The sequence below is a fragment of the Triturus cristatus genome, chromosome 6 (genome assembly GCF_964204655.1).
Source record: "Triturus cristatus chromosome 6, aTriCri1.1, whole genome shotgun sequence".
Classification (NCBI taxonomy): domain Eukaryota; kingdom Metazoa; phylum Chordata; class Amphibia; order Caudata; family Salamandridae; genus Triturus; species Triturus cristatus.
The window spans coordinates 878944513-878964498 of NC_140589.1; the positions used below are offsets into that span (position 1 = coordinate 878944513).

The 19986-nt window shown below is 42.9% G+C and overlaps 1 protein-coding gene across 4 annotated transcripts in view; it reads left to right on the top strand.

The window, feature by feature from the left end:
• CNST (consortin, connexin sorting protein) overlaps positions 1 to 19986 on the top strand; it is a 417345-nt gene that overhangs the window by 32087 nt on the left and 365272 nt on the right. For all 4 annotated transcript variants that reach the window (XM_085611472.1, XM_085611469.1, XM_085611473.1 and 1 more), the window contains exon 3: positions 1602 to 1670. The gene's annotated coding sequence lies outside the window, so the exon portion shown is untranslated. The remainder of the gene's footprint in view (positions 1 to 1601; positions 1671 to 19986) is intronic.

A 19986-nucleotide genomic window follows, 5' to 3' on the forward strand; every position in this document is an offset into this window, starting at 1 on the left:
TGATTGGAACAAGATTTAGAGGCCTGTTTACAGAAAGGGAGTTCATGGAAGAATACAGTAAACCAGGTTTGGGCAATGGGAGCGACTAACTTGAGCTGGACAGCCAAAAGCAAATAAAGCCAGCAAATAGAAAGCCAGAAAATGTGAGGTGCAAACCACAAAGCCAATGGTAAGCAATCGGGGGAATATATTCCTAGGTCAACTATCTGAATGTCCTCAAAATGTCTTTAGCAAACCAGACCGCTGCAGTGTCTGGTAGGTTGCGACCTAAGCATTTCTGTTTCCATTACTGGATTTCCAATGGCATTCTAAACATTACCCATTTAGACGAATTCTCAGTTGACTTTTTTCTCTCAAAATGCTATGGGAATATATAGCTTAAATACTTTGGATTACTTTAATTCCTTCCATGTGGCAGAAAGATAGAGATCAGGAGCCCAATAAACGAAGAATTACGGGTCTGAATCTTTATGCCACATAAAAAATACAGGCCGACTTGGCGTCTAGAGTCCTAAACCCAACTTCTAGTGGAGGAATGTCTTCGAGAAAAAACAGCCGTTTTAAATGGTCCGTAAATCCTCAAACAACATTTTAAAACATCCATTTTTTTACAATTTGATGAACTCGGGTAAGTTTAAACAATTTGGGGAAAAAACTCAGACGGGAATTAACAGTATGGTTTGTGTTCACCGTACTTTTTCTGGTTAATATGGTTCTTACTATTGGACTGTAAGATTAGGTGATTTATAAAGGACAAATGAGAAAAAAGGTAAATTAATTGTTTCAGTTTGAGTAATATGTAGCATATGTGCCAAATATGTAATTTTATTTTGACTTCTTTGCCAATTTACACAAAAAATATGAACAACACCTCTAATTCGTTATGTTTCCTTAACAGTTGAGTTAACTCTGCTTTCTAGTGCCAAAGTCTAGAATTTCCTGCCCTTCACCCAGTTAATGTTTCCCTACACCAAACATGCAGCTTTAGTACCCCTCCTCCACGAACATGGCCTCTAGCCCCTTTGCCCATTTCTTTTTCTGTGGTTTAAAATACCAGCATAATAACCTTAGTTGGCAGTTTGCCTTTTTGATGGCAGAGTGTGTGTATATTAAACTAGGCAGCTGGTTGAAAAGATCTGCTCTTCTGTTTGTTGGTTGGTAAGTAAGTACTGGAGATCACCATGTGCTGCTTTATGAAATGGTGAAAGCAGCGACTGGGGGCAACAAACATCACACACATACGCGTGTAGAAGTATCCTTCCTATTTTGTAAACTGTGTTGAGAGAGCTAGTGGATGAAGGCATATGGCACTTCTGTAGTCTGTAGTTTTGGATGAGAGTTCATTGCTGATATGTAACCTAATGTAAAGTTGTTGTATTTTTTGGAGGCAACATGCTTCAGTTTCTAGCCACGAAATCTGGTCCAGATTAAAATTTTGTAAATTATTTGGTCTTTCATAAATTTCTGATTGCATACTTCATGGATGTAAATACCCGGCTCATTGCAGTTACTCTAGCGTTGAAGTGTAACATGTTGGATCTGTACAGAATACTAAACATAGCACTCTTCACAATTGCTTTCCATCTCATTTTGTTTTGCAGGTTCCCGGCCCTGGCCCTTTATGTTGGTCTTTCAATGTACAACATGACAGTTGTACTTATGAGGAAATGGTAAGTGGTATCAACGCTATACCCTATCAACCTGCATAAATAAGATTGTATAACAAAAAAGACCTAGCACAACACCGGAGGGGGGCCTTCTAAAGCAGATTGACCTCTGCAAAGAGTGAATGGTGCCTGATGGAGACTAGACCAAATTTATATGATTCTCTAGTATGCAAGTATGAGGTAACAGGGTAGCCAAACAAATTTAAAATTACCATTAATAGACCATTCCGTGTATTGGAGCGCTTTACATACAATTAGGATTCAGAATGTGTTATAAGTGCGAATGTGTGCAAATGAATCTAGAAATTGGCTAATTTTGGATGCCCTGAGGTGCTCTCTGCCTCTTTGTATTAAGATGATCTGGGCATGCTGAATGGGTGAGACCTGTAATAACTTTTTTTGTAACTGATTATTCAGTGATTGAATATTGTTCCATGGCTTAAAAATGCAAAGGTTTCTGTGTTTTATTTTAAGCTGGCCTGACACCCTTGTGAAAATGCGCATACCAGATCTAAATGTCAGCCGACAACTAAAAGTTGAAATTTTGAGCTTTTGTGGATCAGTTAGATCAGCAGCTTTTTGAGGTTTTCCAAATGTAATTTCTGTTGAACGCACCTTCAAAATAAAAAAAGGATCTGCAAGCGGCATCTCATTAGGAGTGGCAAACCACTGAATGTAAAAAGTGGAAAGTCTTACAATTATAAACCAGTTATTATGACGACACTTATAATAAACAACCTGAATCACTTGCATCGGAAATAAAAATAAAATACTTAACACCGAGTCAGTTACTTGCCCACCGTAACTAAGGTGGGCAAGACAAAAGTGACCTTTAAGATGAGAGGATGGGACTAAAATGAGGATATGTGGATAATTAGGGGTATGCAGTAAAGCACTGGTTCCCAAATATTGAAGAATCACTACCCACTTTTTAGACCGAAAAACTTTCTCAACCCGCCTACCTTTTAATGGACATGTAGAGGGGTGATTTTTTTTAATATAACTAAAGCATTGTCATTCACAGACAGCATATTTCCCACTAAAATGGACACTTGCTTTGTGTGTGCACACAATTTTACTTATAAAACTTTAGATCAATAAAATAATTAATGCAAATCGGGTGTCTGTGAATATTTATCATTTTTTCATCACATGTAAAGTGATTTCAATTTAAAATCTGTTTCCACCACACTTCAGAATGACAAAAAAAAATGCAAAATGTTTGTTTTCCAAACTGCTGAATGCATACAGTTCGCTTACAGGTATTGACATTTTGTTGTGTTCTGCGAAAAAACATCTTGTAGCCCTTCCTTTCAGACTTACTGTTCTCCAGCAAGGTTGTTACGAATTCACTTTGCAGTCCGAGAAAGAAAAGTACACTCCAATCCCATGTTAAAAGAATAAGCCGCAATTTGTCGGAAGACATAGCCTGCCATTTGACCTCTGTCTTTGAAGTAATCAGGTGTGGTAAGATAAACACAGGATTTAAAGGTATCTAAATTCATTGCCTAGACTTTCCCGGCCCACCAAAAGTTGGTTGCATCCCACAGTTTGGGAAGCACTCCAGTAAAGTTATTGCTTAATTGACAAAGTCCATTTGTTTACCTCCCTTTGTGTTCATCAGACTTAAAATTGTCTTTCGGAGCCCCTATTTGTTGCAACTGAGGGTGATCATGTTTGTCAATGTTTGATCTTGGACTTTTTGTTATGTAGTCACTTACAATGGTAATAATTCACTCTTTTGCTGTCTAGCAATTGTTCTTAAAATGTGTTATAGCTGTAGCTTTGTTAATACTCTTCTGTGTTGTAACGAACAAGTTACTTACCTTCGGTAACGCTTTTTCTGGTGGATACAGTATCTGCCTGTGGATTCCTCACCTTGTGAATATCCCCTGCGCCAGCATTCCACGGAACTTTTTCCCCAGCTCTCTACGCCGACGACGTCATAATGCATCGGCTTCGCTCGCGACTCCGTATGACGTCACCGGAGCCATAAGAGAGCCACGTCGGCATGATGACGTCAGTTACACCCATTTTTTCCGTGCCCCCGAGGCGCACAGGTGGACCAACGACAGATTCAAAGTATACACAGTATACAATATACCGTCAAATATACATAGAACATATACAAAAGGAAAGCTAAATAAAACAAGCATTTCCTACCAATGTACCAGAAAGCATAACAACATCTCAAACAAGACAACTTTTAAGGTATACAGAGGTGGACAACGGGGAGGCGGGTGGGCCAGTGAGGAATCCACAGGCAGATACTGTATCCACCAGAAAAAGCGGTACCGAAGGTAGGTAACTTGTTCTTCTGATGGATACATCTGCCAGTGGATTCCTCACCTTGTGAATAGATTCCCACAGCAGTCCCCACTCCCGGAGGAGGGTGTCCACCTTCCTATACCAGAAAGTCTTGCAAGACAGAGCGCGCGAAGTGGCCCTCCCTCCTCATCTCAGAGTCCAAGCAATAATGCTTTGCGAAAGGATGGAGGGAGGCCCAAGTTGCGGCTTTACAAATATCTGCCACAGGAACACCCCTGGCCAAAGCAGATGTAGATGATTTAGCTCTAGTTGAATGAGCCCTAATACCCTCAGGAGGAACCTTACCAGCCAGGGCATAGCAGATCTTGATGGCAAGGATGATCCATCTCGATAAAGTGCGCTTGTGCACCGCTCTTCCTTTAGAATGTCCAACATAACCCACGAAGAGCTGATCGTCCAGATGAAAGTCTTTCGTTCTATCCAAGTAAAAGCGGACAGCTCTTTTTGGGTCCAGACGATGAAGCCTTTCCTCCTCTTTGGAAGGATGAGGGGGAGGATAAAAAACAGGGAGAGTAATAGACTGCCCCAAATGAAATGGAGTAACTACTTTAGGCAAGAAAGCAGCCCTGGTCCTGAGGACCATCCTTTCAGCATGTAAGGACAAAAGCGGGGGTTTCGAACTAAGAGCTTGAAGCTTACTCACCCTCCTTGCCGAGGTTATGGCTACAAGAAAGACTGTCTTAAAGGACAACAGCCTCAGAGGACAACTGTGAAGAGGCTCAAACTGGGACCCCATCAGAAAAGTTAAGACAAGATTAAGGTCCCACTGTGGCATTACAAAAGGAGTAGGAGGAAACTTGTTTGTACGGCCTTTGATAAACCTTAGTACAATAGGAGATTTAAATAAGGACGGTTGATCAGGAAGACATAAAAAAGCCGATAAGGCCGATAGATAGCCCTTGACCGTGGCCACAGCACAGCCCTGCTGAGCCAAGGAAAGAGCAAACTGAAGCACATGAGAAAGGTGGGCTTTTAATGGGTCAATGGATCCCTCTCCACACCATTTAACAAACGTAGACCACCTATATGAGTAAATGGACTTGGTGGAGTGTCACCTGGCCGAACGTCCACCACATCAGGCGGGAGAGAGAAAGAACTCGGGTTGCCCCGTTCAATCTCCAGGCATGAAGGTGTAAGCTCTGGAGGTGGGGGTGTAGAACCTGCCCCTCCGACTGCGAGAGGAGGTCTGCCCTCAGAGGGAGACGGAGCGGAGGGCACGATAAGAGGTGGAGAAGATCTGTATACCACACCCTTCTTGGCCAATCCGGGGCGACCAATATAACTCGGGCCCAGTCTTGGCGAATCTTCCTCAGAACCCGAGGAATCAAGGGTATGGGAGGAAACGCGTAAAGGAGTTGCGAGCCCCAACTCAACTGAAACGCGTCCCCCAACGCTCCCTGCATCAGATAGCGAAGACTGCAAAATAACGGGCAGTGCGCGGTCTCGCAGGTGGCAAATAGGTCCACCGAGGTGTCCCCCACGTCCGAAAGACGTGACGAACCACCTCCGGATGGAGCCTCCACTCGTGGTCGGGGGAGAACTGCCGACTGAGACTGTCTGCACGCACGTTGAGAACTCCAGCCAGATGACTTGCCATCAGACAAATCTGATAGTCCTGAGTCCAGGACCATAGACGCAGGGCCTCTCTGCAGAGACAATGTGACCCCACTCCTCCCTGCTTGTTGACATAACAAATCGCGGTAGTGTTGTCCATCAGAACTTGAACAGACTGACCGCGAAGGGAAGGGAGGAAGGCCTTGAGTGCCAAACTAATCGCCTGCAATTCCAGAAGGTTGATGTGAAGCAACCTTTCCTCTGGAGACCAAAGACCCTTGATCTCCAGATCCCCCAGATGAGCACCCCACCCTAGGGAGGAGGCATCCGTTATCACCGTGGCCACCGATGGAGGCAGATGGAAGGGCTTTCCTTGAGACAGATTGCCCCCCACGCTCCACCAAGATGGATCCGCTGCAGCTTCTCTGGAGATCCTGATCGACTCCCTGAGATCTCCATTGTGCTGATACCACTGCCTGCGGAGGCACCACTGGAACGCCCTCATGTGCCAGCGTGCATGGTTGACCAACAGAATGCAGGAAGCGAACAGACCGAGCAGACGAAGGACCTTCAGAACTGGAACAACCGCTCCATTGTGGAATAAAGGGACCATCTCCTGAATGTCGAGAATTCTTTGAGGTGGAGGAAATGCTCGACACACAGTAGTGTCCAATACCGCCCCTATGAACAGGTTGCGTTGAGAGGGCACCAGGTGAGATTTGGGCACATTGATCGAAAAACTGAAGTCGAATAACAGCTGAGATGTTACCTGCAGATGATGCTGCACCATCTCTGGGGACTCTGCCTTTAGAAGCCAGTCGTCCAGGTAGGGGAAAACCGGAAACCCCGACCTCCTGAGATGAGCAGCCACCACCGCCATCACCTTCGTGAAGAATCGAGGTGCGGTAGTAAGACCAAACGGGAGGACCGCAAACTGGTAATGTTGCGACCCAACTGTATAACGGAGATACTTCCTGTGCGACTTCAGGATTGGGACATGGAAGTACGCGTCCTGCAAGTCGAGCGACACCATCCAGTCTCCTTGCTAAAATGCTTGAAGAACCTGCGCAAGGGTCAGCATCTTGAATTTCTCCTGTTTCAGGTAAAAGTTCAAGACTCTGAGGTCCAGTGTCGGACGCAATCTGCCGTCCTTCTTGGGAATCAGAAAATACTGGGAGTAGCATCCCTGACCCCTTTCCTGCTCTGGAACCACCTCTATCGCACCCTTTTGAAGCAAAGCTAGCACCTCCTTCTGCAGAAGAAGTAGATGGTCTTCTGAGCAGTAACCCTGGCAAGGAAGGTAAGGGGGAGGAAACTCCCGAAAGGGAAGGGCGTACCCAGTCTCCACGAGGTTTAAAACCCAAAGGTCGGTTGTAACAGATTTCCAACCTCGCAGAAAGTGGGACACCCGACCCCCCCCACAGGTCTTACATGATCTAGGATGGGGGATCTAGGAATGCTTCCCTGAAGCTTCATTGGGAGCAGAAGATGAAGATGAGTCCTCTTTGTCTTCCTCTATAGGACCTATAGAGGGGATTCTGCTGCTGCTGTTGCTGCTGCTGCTGAGGCTGCCGGAAGGAGCGAAATTAAGATCTCCCAAAGCCTCTGAACTTCCTAAGACCAAATCCTTTAGCAGGAGCTTGCAAACCTAAATATTTCGCCGTGACCCTGCTCTCTAAAACTCTGCAAGGCGGAATCAGCCTTTTCACCAAAAAGTTTCTGTCCGTCAAAGGGCAAATCCACCAAGGTGGCCTGAACATGCGTAGAGAAGCCAGATGAACGAAGCCACGCTTGCCTCCTAGTGGCTATAGATGACCCCATTATCCTTGCCACAGAATCAGCCGTATCAAGCCCCGACTGAATTACCTGCCTTGCAGCAGCCTGAGTGTCAGTGACCACTTCCATAAAAGACGCCTTATCATCTTCTGGCAACTTAGGGGCTAAAGATTTCATTGAGTCCATAAGAGCATGAACGTAGCGCCCTAGTAAGCAGATGGCATTAGTGGATTTAAGCGCCATGCTCCCTGAAGAAAAGGTCTTTTTAGCCGCCTGATCCGCCTTCTTAGGCTCCATATCCGCAGGAGTCTGAGGAAAAGCTCCTGAAGCATGCTTCGAGCATGACTCCTGTACCACCAGAATTTCTGGAGAAGGGTGGGAAGAAAGAAAACCTGGATCCCCAGGAGCCACCCTATATCTTCTTGCCACCTGTCTGGAGACTGCCGGCGAAGAGAGTGGCTTATGCCAGACGTCCATAACTGGCTCCAAAATAGCCTCATTAAAAGGCAACAAAGGCTCACTGGTCGAGGTAGGCGAATGTAGCACCTCCGTCAGAAGGTTAGGTTTATACTCCGCAGAGGGCAACTGCAAGTCCAGCAACTCTGTGGCCTTCTTTATTACAAGATGATAAGGAGCCAGTTCCTGCTGTGGAGAGGATCTAGTGGAAGAATGCTCCCACTCCGGAGTTGTATCGAGACCGCTAGCCTCTTGAATCCCCTCAAAGTCGTCAGAAGAAGTATCCACCTCCCCTTCTTCCACCTCCTCCCTATAACGCTCCTCTTCCAAGACTTTCAGGGCCTCTCTCCTTGAGCGGATCCGAGGAACCGGCGCCGGCGGCGCTGTACGCGGAGTCGGTGGAACCGAACGTGGAGCCGGAGGTGTCGGAGACGGCGGTGCCGGAGTCTGAGTCGACGGCGCCGGACGCGTAGCCGAGGGAGTCGGCAACGGCGTCGAGGAAGGCTCCGAAGAAGGTCGATCCAATCGAAGTCGAGATGGATCCTCAGACGGCGCCGGAAACTGCCACAAAGGCGCCATTGGCAGAAAGGGCATAAACGGGGCCTGAGCATAATGCTGCGGCACTCCCAGGGTGTTTGCCATAGGACCCACGGGACCAGTTGGTCCGCCGGATGGGAAGGCAGCCCGTTGGAAAATCCAATACATAGCATTTAGAAAATGCGTCGAATCCGCACCCGGAGTCGGGAACTGCGGATAAGGGATTGATCCCGGATCCGGCTGAGGAGTACCTGGAACCGGAGCCGTAGTGTCCTCAACAGGCGCCGTGGGATCATCCGGCTCTGGAGAAGGCTCTTTTTCCTGCTCTTGCTCGGCCTCAGAAGCAGAAGACTCCACTGGAACCGGTGACTGCGCTGGGGACTGCGCTGGGGACTGCGCCGGGGACAGCGCCGGAGTCCGCTTCGGCGAAGGAGATCTCTCTGGAGACTTGGATGGAGAAGGTGACACATCCTTACTTCGACGTCGAGGCAAAGTCGATCTCGACGCCTTGCTCTTCGAAGACCGGCGCTGAGAGGAATGCTTCCTTTTCTTATGGTGTTTCTTCGACTTCGAAGAATGCGAAGTCGACGACTCCGGTCTCAATCTCTCCTTCTTCCTACCTCTCTTCTCCTTCTTAGCCTTGGCCATGAAGAGCTTCGCCTCTCTCTCCTTCAAGGCCTTGGGATTCATCCGTCTGCAGCTGGAACAATCCTCCACGTCGTGGTCAGAAGAAAGGCACCAAAAACAATCTTCATGGGGGTCTGTCATCGACATGTGGCCCCCACATTCCTAGTCGAAGACATGGCAAATTTTTCAAAAGTAACTCACTACACGACTACAAAGTAGCAGGAGAGTGCTGGAAAACCGTTGCGCGTCGACGGCGCGGAACAAAGGGAACTGACCTCATCACGCCGACGTGGCTCTCTTATGGCTCCGGTGACGTCATACGGAGTCGCGAGCGGAGCCGATGCATTATGACGTCGTCCACGTCGGCGTAGAGAGCTGGGGAAAATGTTCCGTGGAATGCTGGCGCAGGGGATATTCACAAGGTGAGGAATCCACTGGCAGATGTATCCATCAGAAATTTACTTTTAACGGATTCAGAGTTGGCTATATTGATTAACTTTTGGCATTTATATTCTTTTTTAATGAATGAGAAGAAATCTGTAGTTTTCAGCTCCTAGCTTTGTGGGTTTTTTACAGTTAAATAGCGATAAATGTATTTTTGGACATTTGAATCTCTTTGCGTTTACGGATTGAGTTCAGCATTGTTATTTAACCCTTGGAGAATTTTAACTTTCTACATTCTCACAGAAAAAAAGTTCAAGTTCATTCTTGCTAGCCTTAAAGTAGGATATACCGGTTCTAGAAATATGTTGCCTAAAGTTGAATTTTAAAATAACTATTTACATCATAGGTTATTTTTTTCTATTCGTAGACAATCCAGTATCTGCTATATGTGCATTGTCCTGGAACACATTTTTATGGTACAACTTTTATCTTTGAAAATTATCTCAAAAGGGAAAACTTGGTTATAGAAGACATTTCCTGTCTGTTTTAAATTAAAGCTTACAAGAAATCCACTTTTGAACTACAAAGTATTTTGGGTAGAAAAACTAAATTCTCCCCCAAAAGTAAAGAAAAACAGGGTATAGTGTGCAGAGGCATCACTATTTATGGGTGAACATTCAGACTCTGCTCCTTTTGAGAATGCCTGGAGCTTCACAGTCTTTAAATATGCTCAGCAGGGTGTGCAAGGCAGTTAATTTTTCCATTCTGCAGAGCAAAGATCCATAAACACCGATGTGCCTGTTTTTTAGGTGTTCTTTTCTCTCTGAATAATTTTATCAAGTGCATCTTTCTGACTTTACTCAAAATCTTTAGATTTTCTGTGCCTAATTCTTTTGCAATAGGGAGTTCATTTCCTCTCATACTGAGGAGGGACTCGTTTCAGAGTCCTTTTAAACCATTAATAAGACAATTGATAATTGTTCTTGTGGTGGCACACTGTTTTTGGAAGAATTAACCGTTTGTATTTCCAGTATTCTCAGTTTTCACATCCTTGAGGAGTGTCATATGTCACACATTTGAGGATGTGCAATAGGCATGTAGAAGTCGGGGGATTCATATGGCTTCACCCTGTTACCCAGCGAGAAATAGGTAAATATATTAAAATCGGACACTGTGCCCTCAAAGATCTTATTTTATCATATATTTTTGTGAAAAGCGAAGCAAGGCACAATGAGCTAGTCCTGCTTCATTGGCATTGAACTGGGTATGGTTGCCCGGTTGGAAAATTGTCCCCATTGGTTAGCAAGTCCCCTCCCCCCCACCCACAAACTCAAATTTGGCATAAAAGTGGCACCCATGGCTTCCAGTTTCAGAACACTGATGGGCTTGGAATGTACAGAAGAAACGCTGCACCTGCTAAATGTATGGGTTCAGAAAAAAGGCCTTCACGTTGAAAGACTACACCTGCTGAACCAAGACAAGACTTCAGAAAGAGAGGGCCACCCCTGTTGTTGAACAGGCGGGGAGAGACCCCAGAGGCTGGACCTGCTCCCCCTACTTGTGCCATGACTTAGAAGCTCAGCTGGCTTGCTTCCTATCAATCTTCAGGGATGCAAAAGCTATAGAAGCATCTACAGTGATTTATGAAAACCTTGCAATAACCGTTACTCGGGTTCCGTCATCACATTTTGTTGTGTTTTTTTAAGGATAAGACATACTAGTCTCATAAATCGGAGTGGGTTTTTAATTATATCATGAGTCTTACTTATTGACTGTTTTGGTACTGATAAATGCTGTACTCTATTTTCTTTGAGTTAAGCCTGACTGCTCTGTGCCACAGCTACCCAGGACTGAGCTATGGTTAGATTTAAAGAAACCTGACTGGCATGTATCAGGGCATAGAATAATGATATAGGTCTCACAACCACCCCAACATATAATTCATCTTCTCACAGTGTTGGTTTCCATTTATTCCCAAATTCATTACATCACACTGTATATACAACTGAGCGGTAACTTGAGATCAGATTAAGTTTTGATACAAATACTTTAAAAGCAGATACTGGGGAGACTGCACCATAGGTATTGCAAAACTTCATAGTACTTCAAACTACTATTTGACATTTTAATGCATTTTTTTCTTTTATACTTTACAATTCAGTTTATGGAAAGATATACTAAGGTAGTCATAAAGTTGCTCGGGTTATTTTTACCCCAGCAACATACCAGTTGGCTGTCTTGTGTTCTTTTCCAAAGATCATGACCATGGGTTTTTGAAAAGATTCCTAGTCCTATGACGTTTTATGTTACAGCTTTTCAATGTATTCACAAGTCTTTGCAAACCAATTAGAGTACTAGCTTACAATAGGATAATCAACCACACCACAATATGGCAAAAAGTAAAACCCAGTTGCTGATCCATCTCTCTGATCTGTCTAATGTTTCCCGATGTAAAGTCTGTGTGTCTTGATGTACTGCTAACCAAGCTCCACCAGATATCCTATATGGGTATGTTGCAAAAAAGGCCATACAAACACACACCCACACTAGAACACTCTAGTTACTAAGTAGACAAAGGTCTAGGTGTCTGATTGCCTGTTCCCTAACCGTCTTGCACTCAAGGCAGGGAAACCATCAAGTGTGACTGACATACCAGACAAAGGCATAAAGTACACCTCCCCTGCGAAATACTATGAATCCACCTCTCCGCGTCATCGTGGCTTAGTTCATGATCTAGTGAAAGCGAGCCTCCTGGTAGAATAGCAGTTTAACCTTTGGTGCTTATGGTCTTTGTAGCATAATTTAGGTTGCTATATCAGATGATGGTTGGTTAAGTTGGTAGAAAAATGTTGGCCAATGACTTCGTAGTACACTTTCCTGTGTATTCATTCGTCTGTCTTTTTAATTTGTACTTAATTCTTATTCATTTGCAGATGCTTGTAAAATTTTGTTTTAGTTTAAATGTAGGGTTTTACCCTTGGTTTATGTTGATTTCTGGTGGCTGTTCGGTGTTGGCGTCCAGATTATTTCCTTGATTTCCGAAGCTCAAGATGAGACTAAGAAATGTAGGAACACTAGTCGTGGCAAATGCAAAACAATTTGAAAATTTTTCTCTGGTTAATCAATAAGCAATACAGAGCGTGGACTAATGTTACTATATGGATGCATGGCTGTGGCATTTTGAACTCTTGGAACAAGGAATAGTTTAATTTTCAAGGGCCCATGGATAGAGGTGTTCTAGGTTACTGCCTGCACATCACATATTTGGGGCCTTATAAAAGCCCTCCTTTTCAAGTCGGACTACAATTCTTCCCACCCTTGAACTAGGGATAGAAGTTTATAACAGTGGTGGAATGAGGCTAGATACTTAATCTGCTTTGGACCCAATAAGTCTTATTTTGTGCATACAACTCTGAAATGTACAAAGCAGTTGTTCTGAGAACTCGTAAGTTCAAAAAGAGTTAAACATTCAATCAGGGATTTGTGAGGTATCTGTAATCTTTAATCTGATCCACCAGATCAGGTCCTGGAAATTAGTTCCTGTACATCAAATCAATACATCGATGATGCATTATATACAGCCAGCCAACACTGAATGTTGTACCAGCGTGGACGAAATGGCGCTTATGGTCCACGCTGGTACAACATACAAGGAAGGAGCACTCTTTGTGACTGACGCTTTGCGTTTGGATGAAACGATACCTGAATTTGAACTGGCACTTTGAGTAGGCTTATTTTGCCCTATAAGGATCCAGAATCCTTACATCAGCCCTGATGAAGTTGGAGGCTAATTAGCCATACGACGAAACACACATTGGCTGGTTGTATATAGTTCATCACCAATGTATTGAATTGATGGACAGAAACTAATTTCCACAATGTGAAATTGTATTAATTTAACCCCACTGTTCAAGGTTATATTTGGGGTTGTTTGGTAGCCAACCCTTGTTGTAGAGCTCCATTGATTTGTGATACATTTCTTACTGTTTCCCTGAATATTTCAGTGAGTGCCTTGTCTTAGGCCTAGCTACCCTACCTCTTTGAATTAAACTCAGAAATAGGATAAAACCAGTCCTGTTGTGAAGTAGAAATCATAGAAGTGTTTAGATTTACCACACATGCCAGGGCTACAATTCGCCAGAACAATCTTGAGTTTTTTCCTCACTTTTATGAAATCATGCCAGTTCAAGTCAGCTTGCTTTCCTTTTTAGTATTTTTCATTGTCTGTTACACTTCTTCCTTAATATCTGTATTTGAGTTAAGTAAGTTAATGAATACTGTATAAAAATGCCTATGTACGAGCTGGTTTATTTCTGTGGACAGTTTTAAATCTTGAGTCTCTCTTAAGGTCTCCTTTTCTTCCTCTGTAAAAAAAAAAGTTCCAACATCATTACTATTTTTTGCATGCAAGAATGAAACTCGGCAGTTAACTTATCTTCAGCGATGGTAGTTAGGTCGACACAGGACATTACAAATTAATTAAATTAAGGGATTTTCAGTTCAAGCAACCACACCATGTCCGAATGCTAACTTGGCCTTTACCCAAAGTCCAAACTGGAGGCTTTTGGAAGTGAGTTTTTAGTTTAACTTCCAACAGAGTGTGATCACTACGTGTGAAATCTAATATATGGATTTAAGCAAATAAATCAACTAATTCATAAGGGGAAATTATGTAATCTATTATTGAGCCATCATGCCATCCTTTACAGGTCATGTGAGCAAGTATGTCAGAGTCCAACCAGTTTATTGCCTTTAATGTTTCAAGCACTCCGCATTTATTGTACTAAACTCCAAAGCCTGATTTCGTTTTGAGCATGAAAAGTTAGCCTGTCTGCCTTTGGTCTACATTCAGCATGTTGCTATCTTTAGCAGAACTTGTGAAAGTGTTAAGTCACCTAAACAATAACTTTGCTAACACATAAAGTAACAAACGTCTGACAACAGGTTCTGCGATGTCTGCGTTTCAAAGACTTGCAGCAGCTGTATAAAATAAACATGTAGTCCTAGTTTACGTATTTTCATCATGGTGGTTCAGATCAATTATATCTCATATTAATGGAAAGTCACACAATGTGAGCTAAAAAGCAGTTGTCAACCCTATATAAACCCCATGAATTGACCACTGAATTCGAGAATTATTTGCACCCAGTTTTCAAGAGAGTTCCTGCCACACTGCTGCTGCAGAGAGCCACTACAGAATCCCTTATGAACTCTGATACCCACAGCTGTTCTACTGTGAAAAAGGTATGCAGTGTGCTGAGCCCAGGAAATTTTCGAGGCAAGTTAGCTAGTCTATGCTCTTATAGTGTAGCCAATTGAAGTACTCTTTAGGGCGATAGCAACATACGGTACTAATTGTTGTAAAGCTATTCATTTTATTATTCAGTATGGGTTTCTCACGTACTAAGCAACAAGATGTGACTGTTGAAATAAAATGCTTTTAAATTTATATAGTGTATTTTATAGTGCAGTGCTTGTGTGCTATTCTAAAGAACGAAATTGGGTTTGAATTACCCCAGCGTCCCTGAGCCCATTACGGGGCTGTTAGTAACCCAGAATTGATGGACACCACATCAGCTGATATGTTCAGTGGGTTGTGTGGGACTACACGAATCTGGTCTCCCCTGCTCAAGTGATGGTTCACTGAACTCACTCCATACACCTGTGGGTAGCGAAGCCAAACCTTGTAGACCTGGGCTAAAGTCCCAGGATACACAGCATTATTTGCCTTGCAATAATGCAGAAAAATTGTTTCAGGAATATTCTTGGGGTCTCTGGAGCTTTTTTTTGGTTTTCTGAAACATCAATTTTTGTGATCAGGTGGATGGTACATGGCTTGACGTTGAATAACAGCTTGTGATGTGCATTCTGTCACTGCATTGTCCCCAGGATGAGTGGTTTACCTCATAGTTCCCTGGTCATGATGAACATTTTCAGATTGAGGTGGCGTTCACAGGACGTAAGACACCATTCACACAGTGTGTCCACACCCTGCCACATATGGCACAAGTATGCACGTGGGATTTTACATGGAGTGTTGGGGTAACAAAGTTCTGTACTGTTGACTAGGATATCAGATGCCACACACCATCATTCTCCTTATAGCCTTGAGAGAGGACCAGAAGCCTCCTGCTGCTATGTGTTTTTCCAGCCAAGTAAAGATTGTGCTCTGCCCTACTGGATGAGTTGTTGGTGGGGATATTTAAACACAGATTCAGCCTCTTAGCTATCAACTCAGTCCAAGCACTTTCTTCCCTGCACACTATAAAGGAAGCCCTATCCTTTTATGTAAAAGTGCTTTCTTGATCCAGTAGGCTATAGAGAACAGTGTAACTCTGTTGTATTAGACTATTTTTGTTAAATTGTAACAAATATTGCGAAGATGATGAATTTACAATCTAGTTTTTAGTACTGAATTTTGTAGTCGTTTTATCTAGGTTTGGTGGGTAGGACCGTGACACCACTGACTGCTTCAGTTTACTTTGACTTGAATAAATGTTTATCAATTCCAATGCTGCCTATTTTAGATGTGTTACTACAGCAAAGTGTTATCTTTTAAATGACTAACGTGTTTACATGTTGAAATATGTAAAATAAAAAATGTTGTGCACGTTTAAAAATGAAATAGTGGAATCCATTAATTTATGGGTGAGTCCTTTCATATCATACAGACAACTATGATAGATGGTATCTATGGTGCAATACAATGTATGGTGACTGATTTATTAGATCATCACTTGTCCGCTTTGGTTTGTGCAGCCACAGAGAACTAAAATGGCCTGTCTTCAGAAAGCAGAGGAACAGCATTGTACCTCACAGATTATAAAGAGGGAAAGAGAGCAGTTCTTATCCCTATTTCAATATTTACCTGAATATCATGTAATTGTGGGCAAATCGCTCGATTGTCCCATATCTGATGAATAAATGTAATATAATGTGATTGTAAACATGTAAAATGTAATGGAAGTATTCAGACAAGTAATACCTTCACTTGATGTGCATCTTGTTTTTTCAATAACCCTCACAATAACGTGCAGCGCTCATCTGCTCTCCAGCTACGTGTGCAGTTTATGATTTAATAAGTACGCTTATGTTCACATATACCATCTAGGTTTTAGACCAAAGCCTATTCAATCCGGGAACACTCTTTATACACATACATGAGAAGAATTTGTTAACTGTATGGAAGTTAAACTCAATGACAAATTACCCTTGCTATGTTGTTGTCGAAGATGAACCTAACAAAGAAATAGATGTCAAGCAAAGATTATATTCTCAAGAAAAGGCATTTTGAATATAAACACTGTTCTGTCCTTCCCCTTTGGTAGATCATCTTACAGCAAGCACCGCAGTGTACAGTGAAATGCTTCATTTTGAATAGCTCTAGCTTCACGTTGATAAACTGATGAATACATTCATGTCTAGTGTGTATTGTATAAAGGGACGATATGTAAATGTGCTTCATTGTTAATTACTTCAGCAGTAAGTAGGCTCCCAAAAATGCATGTGAACACTGCTGCATTGTGTTATCATTGCTTTGCATATAGTATGCATCTTTTCTAGCATTCCATTATTGTCATGCCTTAACTGTCTAAATTGTCAAAACTTAAACATTCTGTGCTTCATCTCCTTCGTGTCACTTTTGTTTGTTTGAGAAACAAATACAGATTAAAATCTCTGTTGACCAGTAACCTCTAACATAATGTAGGATTCCAAACAATTAGTGTTCTGGGCCTGAATCACAGGCCAATTTTAGGTCTCGCCTAAGACCCTGCATGCGCAGTCTGTTGCGAGACATATCTTACAGTGGGCCTAGAGCCCACCAATTGCTTACTGTTGGTTAGCTTTAGAAAAAAAAGATTACATCAAACACTAATTTCTTTTTTTACAAACCTTTTTTTAGCCATGAGGCACAGCAGCAGGCATGGTGTGCTGCAGGGCTAAAACTATTTGCAAGGTCAACAGGTCCCAAAGGAGAGACCGCTTGCCTTTACCAATGCTTGTTAATTCTGTGTATTTATAGGTTAGGCTTGTTGGGGCATCCACTTGCAGCTTTCTCAGTCCTTTATTTATCCAACTCTTGATCCATATGCTGTCCACTCATTCTATTCTCATTGTTTTGATGTCTGGGGAGGAGATGATTACCTCCTTGGAGAAGTAACCCGGTCTGGACATCCCTACTTGGTGTTAAGATTTGTTGATCTTAACATGCCTCACTTTATACCCTATAGTGAATGTGGACCAGTCAGAGAGGAATAGAGACTTTAGCATAGTCTTAATTTTTTTCAGTCTTCTCTTTTCAGACGGAACACATCAATTTTGAATCAAGCATTTGCTGATTATCTCGCCAGCATGGGTTTTTGGGGTTTGGGGGCGAGGTAGTTGTCAGGGAAGTAAAGTTTATCTGTAGGACTTAATTCAGAGAGCTGTAATCCTATTAAAATTGAAGGCCAGGATAGAATGAGGTTAACCATTTGGGGGCAGCTTTTTGGTGGGATAGAGTTTGAAAAAAAAAGGTGATTGATGTGATAGAGGTTCTGTCATAATAGTGGTTTAGAAAATCAAAGGAGTTTGTTGTGGATGAAAACTTTGTCATCTGACCTCAAAGAAGGCAGGAGACTAGAGATTTGAAGGTAGAATTGGAGAGAACAACGTTTCCAGGCAGGGCCAAGGTCATCCAAACATTTCTTGAGCATCCTTGTTAGAAAGATCAGCCACCTGGATATTTAGGTCACCCAAGCTTGCTCTTGATGGTGTGGAATGAGTGTCTTTTTTTCTGTGGCCAGGCAGGTCTGTATTGAAGGTATAGATATTTCTGGAGAGTGGTGAACTACTGGGCAGATAAAGGAAACTGGGCTGGCAATTAGTTACCCTCCCAGCCAACATGGCTTGGCCTTCACCTGTTTCGAGGGAGCTCTGGAGGCAGGGGTAGGGTGGATTTTCCTAGTCCCCTGTCAGCGGGCTTTAAGTGCTGAAGGCCACACCCTGCTCCCACCTTACTGTCCTCTTTGTACAACCTACCAAGTGTCCCTCAGAATTTCCCTTTTCTTTCTGTTGCTGACAGTTGCCTAGATTCACAGATTCATGGGCACATTTTGGAATTATAAATCGGCACCAAAATATCCATGCTCCTTTGCTGACAAAGACAGCTAAAATCATAATCAAATTGCATATTTTTGTCTGCCCTACAGTGATGTGCCATATTTCTCTCAACATTGTATTTTATAATATACATCTTTTAGCTCTGAAAATGTGCTTGTTACGACGCATCGATAAACCCCAATTACTGCCACAGACTTCACAAAGTGGCAGACAAAGCAGACAATTTAGTTTTGAAAATGTATGTCCATTCCTAAATGTATATGTCTGTGGACCATCCTGATGTTAATATATGTGTTTTCAGTTATTAGAGAACATTTCATGGAACACTACAAAATGTAGTGCTGTGAACACACCAAATTCAGTGACCGTGCGTCCAGCATATTCTCGGTCTGGGTTTTGACAGTGCAGCTGGCAAACTGATCTATTTCTAACAATATACATAGTGTGGACTTTAGGTCTGCCCCTTTGAAGAGTTGGCTTTCTTTGATCAGTTTCTTTCAGCCATTTGTTTGAGATAGGTCAATCATGTCGTTGCTCAGCCAGGTGAAATATTTACCTCTCCTCTAGTGCTATTAGCACTTGGGATGTATCCTTCCTCCTCTACTCGGGTGTTGGCATTAAGCTGCATAAGTGACTTCTTTGCAACTATAGCCATGATGTCCACTTCTGCGGGATCCCTCCCCAGTGTCTTGCTGTCATGTACCAATATAATGTGTCAGCACATTAAACTCAAACCTTTTGGTTTTGCAAATGCTTGTTTCTTGTAGTTCCCTTTGTCAGTTAATGTGTTAGAGATCGTGCAGATTTGTAAAGCAATGCCAGTTAGTAGTAATACATTTTCATCTCCTTTGATTTCCTTTGCTGCCTTTGTTTGATGTATATGAAGACACAAGGGCTAGTAGGTTTATCCATCTCACAACACCGAGCCTCTGACTGCAACTGCTGATCTCCTAGTTCCCCACTGTCATTTCTAACTAATGCCACATTCCAATTGCCATACCACGAGGATTGGAACGATGGCTAGCCAATCCCCAGCACATCCCCCTCACTTACAAGTTACCCACAAGCAACACTTTCCTATACAATACTTATTTGTATATTTATATAAATAAGTATTGTACTTAAATATAACTTCTCCTATATAGAAATTGTGTGAAACATGGACATCTGGAGGAGAACTTTTAAAGGAACCATCTACATTAACAAATCATTGAACTACTGATGCACAAACTTCTTCTGCTTTGAATTAGTGCAACATTCTAGACCGTCTGCAGGTTTCACTGAACCCTGACGGACACAGGACACAGTCCTCTTTGGCCTTGGTACCACCACTTCTTTGCTCTTGTTCCAGACTTTTCCATCCTCTAAAATCACAACTTGATCCCTCCCTTCCTTCACAAGATGTGGTGGTGAAAACCTAGGCTGAACCTTATGAACATGCTTGAGAATTAGTATCTTCACAAGGTATTCAGTTCGGACCCTACTTTCCTTTCTTTCGCATACTTCTCTTGTACCCATCTTCGTGCATCCAGTATACCACTCACTTTCTCACCAT